The sequence below is a fragment of the Camellia sinensis genome, chromosome 1 (assembly GCF_055761805.1).
Source record: "Camellia sinensis isolate YWXY chromosome 1, ASM5576180v1, whole genome shotgun sequence".
Classification (NCBI taxonomy): Eukaryota; Viridiplantae; Streptophyta; class Magnoliopsida; order Ericales; family Theaceae; genus Camellia; species Camellia sinensis.
This window is the reverse complement of record NC_138961.1, coordinates 29,472,736-29,481,531: the sequence shown is the minus strand read 5'-3', so window position 1 is coordinate 29,481,531 and position 8,796 is coordinate 29,472,736. Positions and strand designations below refer to the sequence as shown.

The window sequence follows — 8,796 nt, the reverse complement described above, 5'->3', positions numbered from 1 at the left end:
AAAGTTCTTGGAATAACCACTAACTTTTAGCGACAAAAACAATATGTTGTCGCCAAATATATTAACAGCGACCAAAATACCACCTGTCACTAAAAATTCAGTACACAAATTTTGATTTTAATAATTTTCCTGTTCAAAATAATCCAAAACACCTGTTTTCCTGTGCACAATATATACCAAATGTAATGTAAATAATAATACACCTGTGCAAGACATTCATACTAATTCAAAATTAATAGCTATGAAAAATCCCAATAAACATAATTACAATTCTCTGACAATCTAAAACATGCATACCAATGTACTTACAAACTACTAACACCAAACCCATAAATACATTACCAAATCCTATGTCAAAATATTTTCAAAATTACAACCAAATATTTTGATGTTAAACATCTAACCAACAAGTCATTTACTAAAATCCTATGTCAAAATATTTGCAAAAACACAAAACCAAATATTTTGATGCTAAACATTTGATCCATAAATCATTTACCAAAATCCTATGTCAAAATATTTTCAAAAACACAAAATCAAATCTGCTGATGCAGCCCAAACTATTTTCCACCATTGCCAATCTGTCACATGAAAAAAGAAAAAATAATATTAGATTGACAAAAAAAAAAAAAAACCTCGATATGAACTTCACAATTTTGATTTTAATTTTGTAACGGGAAGTCCAATCGGGTGCTGTTTGCTCATACAACTCTATTTAGGCTTGAACAAGCTACCCGTGCCAAGTTTAGGTGGTTTCAGTGGTCATTTTGCAATTTTGGGCCCCGAACAGGCCTTTTAAGTCTTGTGTTTTACATTTTTTCTTCTAATTTTCTAACCGAAAATCCAATCGAGGTCCCGTTTGTTCCTACAAGTCTATTTAGGTTTGAACAAGCTGTCTGTGCCAAGTTTTGGTGGTTTCGGTTGTCATTTCACAATTTCGGCTCCTAAACGAGCCTTTTAAGTCTTGTGTATTACAATTTTCCTTCTAATTTTCTAACCGAAGATCCAATAGAGGTCCCGTTTGTTCCTACAAGTCTATTTAGGCTTGAAAAGGCTGTCTGTGCCAAGTTTGGGTGGTTTCGGTAGTCATTTTGAAATTTTGGCCGCCGAACGGGCCTTTTAAGTCTTGTGTTTTACATTTTTTCTTCTAATTTTTTAACCGAAAATCCAATCGAGGTCCCGTTTGTTCCTACAAGTTTATTTAGGCTTGAACAAGCTATCCGTGCCAAATTTCGGTGGTTTCGGTGGTCATTTCGCAATTTCAGCCCCCGAACGGGCCTTTTAAGTCTTGTGTTTTACAATTTTCCTTCTAATTTTCTAACCGGAGATCCAATTGAGGTCCTGTTTGCACCTACAAGTCTACTTAGGCTTGAACAAGCTGTCTGTGCCACGTTTCGGTGGTTTCGGTAGTCATTTCAAAATTTCGGCCCCCGAACGGGCCTTTTAAGTCTTGTGTTTTACATTTTTCCTTCTAATTTTTTAACCGGAAATCCAATCGAGGTCCCGTATGTTCCTACAAGTCTATTTAGGCTTGAAAAATCTGTCCATGCCAAGTTTTGGTGGTTTCGGTGGTCATTTTGCAATTTCGGCCCCCAAACGGGCCTTTTAAGTCTTGTGTTTTATAATTTTCCTTCTAATTTTCTAACCGGAGATCCAATCGAGGTCCCGTTTGATCCTACAAGCCTATTTAGGCTTGAACAAGCTGTCTGTGCCAAGTTTCGGTGGTTTCAGTGGTCATTTCGAAATTTCGGCCCCCAAACGGGCCTTTTAAGTCTTGTATTTTACAATTTTCCTTCTAATTTTCTAACCGGAGATCCAAGCGAGGTCCCGTTTGTTCCTACAAGTCTATTTAGGCTTGAACAAGCTGTCTGTGCCAAGTTTCGGTGGTTTCGGTGGTCATTTCACAATTTCGGCCCCTAAACGGGCCTTTTAAGTTTTGTGTTTTACAATTTTCCTTCTAATTTTCTAACCGGAGATCCAATAAAGGTCCCGTTTTTTCCTACAAGTCTATTTAGGCTTAAACAAGCTGTCCGTGCCAACTTTCGGTGGTTTCAGTGGTCATTTCGCAATTTCGGCCCCCTAACGGGCTTTTTAAGTCTTGTGTTTTACAATTTTCCTTCTAATTTTCTAACCGTTGATCCAATCGAGGTCCCGTTTGTTCAACACAACCAGACATATTAAATGAAATGCTTATAGTGATTTGAAAAGTAAATTATGAAAAATGTACTTACAAAAGTGTTTGTCAATAAGATTCCTCTGATGAAGTTTGTTACCACCATTGTTAGCTATGAGATGTGCTATGCTCTTCCCTCGAGTCTGACCCCTGACTTGTCTAAATGACGTATCTAGTCCCATTTTTTTGACAACTAGACTTATTAAATTTAATAAGGTTATATAGTTTTAAGATCATAGGTGTTTATTAAATTTAATAAGGTTATATAGTTTCAAGATCATAGGTGTAGAAACTAAAATGACTAACTTGATAAATAAATTAAAAATGCCCTAAAATATAGTCAAAGCTTACTTGATGTAGTAATTGCCCCCAACGAATGATTGCAGCTTCTTTATCTCTTTGCATTAGCTAATAACCTATAACATTTGAATTGCAAATCAAAGTTTAAATTAAAATCGCACTATACATGAAATCAATGGAGAGTGGACATGAAATGAATGTTATATGATGAAATTATTAAAAGGGTCACTGATACACAAAATATCTATCAAGATTTTGCCACATGATTTCAGACTACACAGCAAAAAAATAAATTTGGTTGTATTCTAAGAAAATCTTATGTGGAAACTAATTTTCTAATTTGGTGATTGATGGAACTTACTTATCATTTGCTTTTCCAAGTCAATAAACAACCATATGAAGGTCTTCTTCTTTTATTTATTTATTTATTTTTTTTATCAGCAAAAAAAGAGGAACCTTTATAGATGGAAAATCATACAAGATATGAGATTACATCAAATAAAGGGAAGGAGTTTGGTGAGGAACCAAACCCGAAAGGAAAAAAAAAAAGCAGAAGAATAGAACACAGACAAAGAGAACCAAAAACAGAACAGAAAACTGAACAGAACAAGCACAACAGACACAGCAGAGAGGAAGGCAAACTTTGCATACATGGACCTTACACAGCAGATTCATCCATAAATTTCCAGCAGCCCACAAATTTCCAGCTCAAATCAGTTTAACAACTCAGCAAAACAAGATTTCCAACAAACATAGCAGAGCACAGCACAGCAAAGCAAATTTCAGCACAGCAAATTTCAGCACAACAAACACAGCACAGCAAATTTCAGCACTCCACCTTATATCAGTTCAGAGCAGTTCTGCTTTCCACATTAAGAAACAATATATTAAAAAAAAAAAGGGTGTGATTGAAGCAAGAATGTCAAGATGGGTGATTCCTGTTAGATCAACAGCCATGTGGGATATAATCTAACTGTTTTCCCCTTCCATTCACCTTCCAAATGTTCTTTGTCAATAAGTTTGGCTAGTTCTCCTAGGTGGTTCCATCTTTTGAGCACCAAATTGAGGCACATCATCACCTTATTTGAATTCTTGAATAAAAAATATATTATTGACGTGCGATGGTAGGGGGAGAGGGGAAGAGAACGATGGAGAAGAGAGAATATGATAGAAAAAAAAGAGAGGAAGAAGATGGGCAGAGAAGAGAGAAGAGGGAAATTAGGTAAAGTCATTTTTTGGTGTAAAATGATTGTTTTATGAGAGGGCAATTACAAATTCAACATTTCTGTTAGGTCTGTTGGTGAACTAACCATGTCAGTGAAGCTCAATATAATTTCATGAAACTAGTGGGACTTGTTCTAATAAACCCAAACCTTATGAGAGAGTAGTGTAATTTACCCATTAAGTAACTTAGCAAAGTGTGTTGGCCCATTATCCAGTAATTAGAACTGTGTAGGATGAGTCAATATTGTGTTTTATTCCAAGTTTTAATGGTTTGTTGCAATTTTATCTTTTCAAGTAGTTCAAGCTGAGAGAGTGAGGTCGTTGTTGATTTCATGATTATAAGGATCAGTATTAAAGTGATTGGAAGGTTATTCCGGGTAAGAGAGTGAGTGAGATCATTGTTGAATACGGGATTGGTCTTGTGATTAAATGCATCTATTTTCTTTATCCTTACTTATGGCTCCACAAGACAAGCTGCAACACTCAGTTATGACTCTTTAAGTAATTGATTCTGCTAACCATAGGTGCTGCGACGATTCAAGTATACTTAAAAATGTCAATGGATTAGTTACCGTAAAGGTCAAGTGGGTGGGTTATTAGTCTATGAGGAATTTTCATCTTATACCTAAGAGAATGTACAAATGTAGGGAAGTACATTACATTATAGGTAAACTTGACCAAACTAGCTGTTGCTAGCCTTAAACTTAGAATGCTAATTCTCTCAGGCTGTGTTTGGCTATTGGATTTGTGTAGGGGTTTGTGGAGGGAAAAATAAACTTGACCAAACTAGCTGTTCCTGTGTGTACTTCTCTATGATGAGTATGTACATGTATTTTAATTATTTGTTTAATGAAAGTTGAAGTTTTTATAATTATTGTAATACAATTGCACAGTTGAAAGCCAATGCCAGAGTGGTCAAATCGCAGTGTATATAATGCATATGTATGTGTATGCTTATGCACTAGCTGGGGAAAATAACAACAACAAAAAAAACTCCACTTCATTCAGCTATAAAGGCCACTAAATTACAACATGATCAGAAACTTAATGTGCTTAACTATATCAGCAATCTTTTGTAGAGCTTGATGATGAGACTTCGCATCAGCTTATAGAATCGAATGAGCAAAAATGACATATCAGAAAAGCATAAAAGCATGAAGATCATTAAAAAATATCATTTGGTGGGAAAAATATCACACAAACAAGAGAGAATAAAATGTAGCATAAATGAAAGGAAGTCCAACTTATTTGCTATCACGCTGGTCAATCCCCAGTGCCAACCTAACCTTGTTCAAAGCAGCAGAAAAATATAGAAGACCCTAAACCTCAATATTAAAAATTTATTTGGTCTATTCTACTTAAAACAAACCAGCTTCTACAAATGCCCTATGAATACAAATGTAAAGCAACAAATAACTGATCCACCAATGAACAAATGTATACAAATCAAATCCCCAGTTTGCTGAACCATTGATCAAGAACAAATATAAGCTCCCCTAAGAAAATAATATAGTGTTGCAAAGGTCCTCACCTTATGTTTTAAACCTTTAGCAACTGTTCGATCATTGACCTCTCCTTTCTTGCATCTCTTCTCCTTTTCCTAGTAAAATCAGAAAAGATAACTTATCCATACTGTCCTCATAAACTCCAAAAATTAGTTATAAATCTAAATGGTAGATTTTACCACAAAGGCAATCAAATCATAAAAATGAGAAGATCTATATGACCCTCCTAAACTATATCAAGAATTCAACGAGCATAAGCACAATCGATGTAGATTGATGTTCACAAGGATGGGGAGATTGAAAAGGGCATCGATTGTAGAATCAAATTGGTGCAGTAACCACCTTGGTCCTTCCCTAATAGGTAGGATACAACATCAATCAAATTCATTACCCTACGTTTATACCCAAGACCACTCTCGCACACTTCTGATGTAGAACTCAACACACTTTTGCACAAGTAGGAGCCATGAGTAAAATCCAGACACATACAACGACTGGCTTAAGGTCTCAAAATAGAATGACCCCATGTTACAATACGCATAAAGCAATATAATCATGTGCACAACTCAGTCTGAAACCATAAATAACCACTTGGGTCTTTCCCCAAAAGGCTACCATTTGATATCACTTGCATGTATTGTCTCCACTTATGTATATAATATATCTAAGATCTCCCTTACACACTTCTGATGTGGACTCAGCACATGCCCACATAGGTCGGTGTCATGGCAGCAACACGTAGCCAAAGTGGTCATGCTTCTAGAGTATTGCACTTCAAATCTACTTAATGGAGAATCTTTATAGACACTTCCATGGTGTGAGGTATGCTAAATGATAAGCAACATGGAGCAGTTAAAAACAACATATACAAAAGCATGAGTGTGAAAATGCAGATCACTTAAGGAGTCGAAACAGGAGTCGAAACAGAGAAAAAGAAACAATAACAAATTAAGTCATTCTTTTAGATAAAATAAGAAATTAGTTTGAGATGAATTCATCATGTGCACAATGACCAATCATATTTACACTATCAAGGGAGGAGTTATATAACTGAAATGAAATGTTATAAAAACAAGATATAAGCCACTAAGGGTGTGGCGGCAATTCCTTCATACCTACTATTCCGTCTAGTTTTGGTTCCTGCGTAAGGTGGTGAAAAGAAGAAAAAAAAAAAAAAAAAAAGAGAGAGAGAGACATGATTTTCTACAATCAGGAACTAAGGCTTCATATAGTTCGGTAGAATTGTAATTGGAAAAATTCTAACACATTAATATCAAATAGAAATATAATGATCTCATGCTAAATCCCATCCATCTAATATGCATTTTACTAATTGACTCCACAATTTATCTATAAAAAGAATATCTTGATGAGGTATTTATCTAGTCCAAGTCTTTCTGAAATTTTGGACGCATCAAACTGATAATGATGCTATATTTATTTAGAAAAACAGGTAGTAAAAGATGTAATCACCTGAACAAAGTGGAGATAATGTGTATTGTCATTTATCAATGTATGTTTCACCCTTGCATGGACACCTTTACCACCATCAGCATTGGGCGAAGAATTATAATCATCTGACCATTTTGAATTCTCTAATTTTGAATGAATATGCCCATTGCTACCAGCAGCAGAACACATTACTCCATTAAAAATTGCTACATCACTCCCAGAAACTCGATATGAATTACCACTTTTAAATCAATTTCAGGAATGCAAATACAAATTTTGATTCCTAGGAATGCAGGAGGGGTAGGTACATATATATCATCAGAGGAAGACTACTTGAAGTTGCCTCTTTTGACTGCAATATATTAGAATGAGCACTGCAGAGTTATATACACAAAGTTATGGAATAAACTTTTAAAATTAGATTAATGAAAACTGAATAAATACAAGATCATCACAAACGTAAGCCTCCTGTTTTGATTAGAATTGCTAATAAAGATTTACCGAATGGAACATTAGCTTGAATTAATCTATACTTTATTACAATATCAGCTTGCCTGTTTGTTTACTCTGATTGTTTTGTTGGTAACTTATTTTGCTGGGTTTAAAACTAATAGGCTAGGCAGATTTGCTGGACTGAAGTTGGACTTTGCTGTATAGTGGTTGAATCTGCTATCAAATTACTTTGTTTTTGGTTCCTATGGGTAGAAGTTTGATGCTAGTGATGGGTGGTTGAATCTTCTGTCAAATTACTTTGTTTGTGGTTCAAATTACTCTGTTATGGATGATGTTTTTGGTTCTATGGTTCCTATGGGAAGTAGTTTGGTGCTAGTGTTGGATGGAAGCGGAGAACAAGACTTGTCAGGATATAGGCAAGCTGATATCACAGGCATCTTAGAGTTAGTCTGCTGTTGGATTGTAGCAGAGTGGTGAGTAGCAGATTGGCTTGTAGCAGTATAGTCTGAAGCCTTTACTCTGGCACCAGTGTAGCTGGGCTGATCTGTCTGTGAAGGCAGTGCAGAGGCCTGCTGAGTGTAGGAGCTGGTGTCATATGCCTTAAACCTGGTAGCTGCGGCAAGAATAATGGTGTTTTGGGCTTATGGTTTGAATTGTTGTGTTGATCTATACGTGCCTGACTGATGGTCTTATCCTTCTTATATTTCTTTTAGCATCCTCCTTAGCCTTCTTATATTTTTTTTAGCATCTTCATTGTGAACCAAATTACTCCTCCTTACAAGCACTTTGTTCTTCATCGTAGATGGCCATTCTGAATGAATTCACCTCTTATTCTGGCTTTCTTTATAACAGGAATCACCCATCTTAACATTCTTGCTTCAATCACACCCTTTTTTTTTAATATATTGTTTCTTAACAGCCCAATGGTCTATAACATGCATTATAGCAGTCTAGCAGACATCATAACAGTCAAAATTAAACTTAACCCTTCAATGTTATAGGTAGCTTATGATCTCGCGACCCTTTGAAGCACTCTTCCATTTCATCCATCCTCCTTAATGTACCATTCTTTATAAATAATAGATTCAAGATATTAAAAATTATCTTTTTTAGATACCTTCTGGCCATGAAGTTTTACTTTATTTTCTTTGCTATTTTTAATTTTTCTAAAATTGCACCCTATATCTTCTTTTTTTCTTCTTGTTCTTAAATTGTCCACAATTCTACCTTTGAGTTCACTCATTTAGTTCCGCAATTCTACCTTTGAGTGCACCCTATATCTATTAGTGTTCTTACTTAAAAAAAAAAAAAAAAAAAATTCAATTTGTGATTGTCCATTAGTGTTATCTGATCTGATCTTTATGCCTTACCTGTGAAGGTCTTTTGTGTTTCTCCACCTTCGCAATAAAAATCAGATTGGCTCTTTATGGCCCTGAAAGGTTAATCTATATTTAACTATAAGAGTTCTCCATAGCCCCTTTGTGTTTCTCCACCACCCCCACCCTCACCCTCACCCTCTTTCACTAAACTGTTTCTTGAAACAAAGACATGAATCTTTTAAGGACTAGTACTCCTGCTTCAAATGCAACTATGCTCTTATCCCATGGTTAGTCTTCTTCTCCTATGGGTGCTGCTGTTGATTTCTCCAAAATTTATGTAACAAATAAATCTGGGTTAAAATTCTAAGAC

The 8,796-nt window shown here is 35.4% G+C and overlaps 1 long non-coding RNA gene across 1 annotated transcript; it reads right to left on the bottom strand.

The window, feature by feature from the left end:
- Positions 1 to 215: 215 nt before the first annotated feature.
- On the bottom strand, positions 216 to 5,903 carry LOC145789618 (uncharacterized). Its single transcript, XR_014327729.1, has 3 exons — positions 5,229 to 5,903; positions 2,525 to 2,589; positions 216 to 581 (listed from the first exon to the last, which is right to left on the bottom strand). It is a non-coding gene; the product is annotated as an uncharacterized LOC145789618 (long non-coding RNA).
- Between the last annotated feature and the right edge of the window lie 2,893 nt (positions 5,904 to 8,796).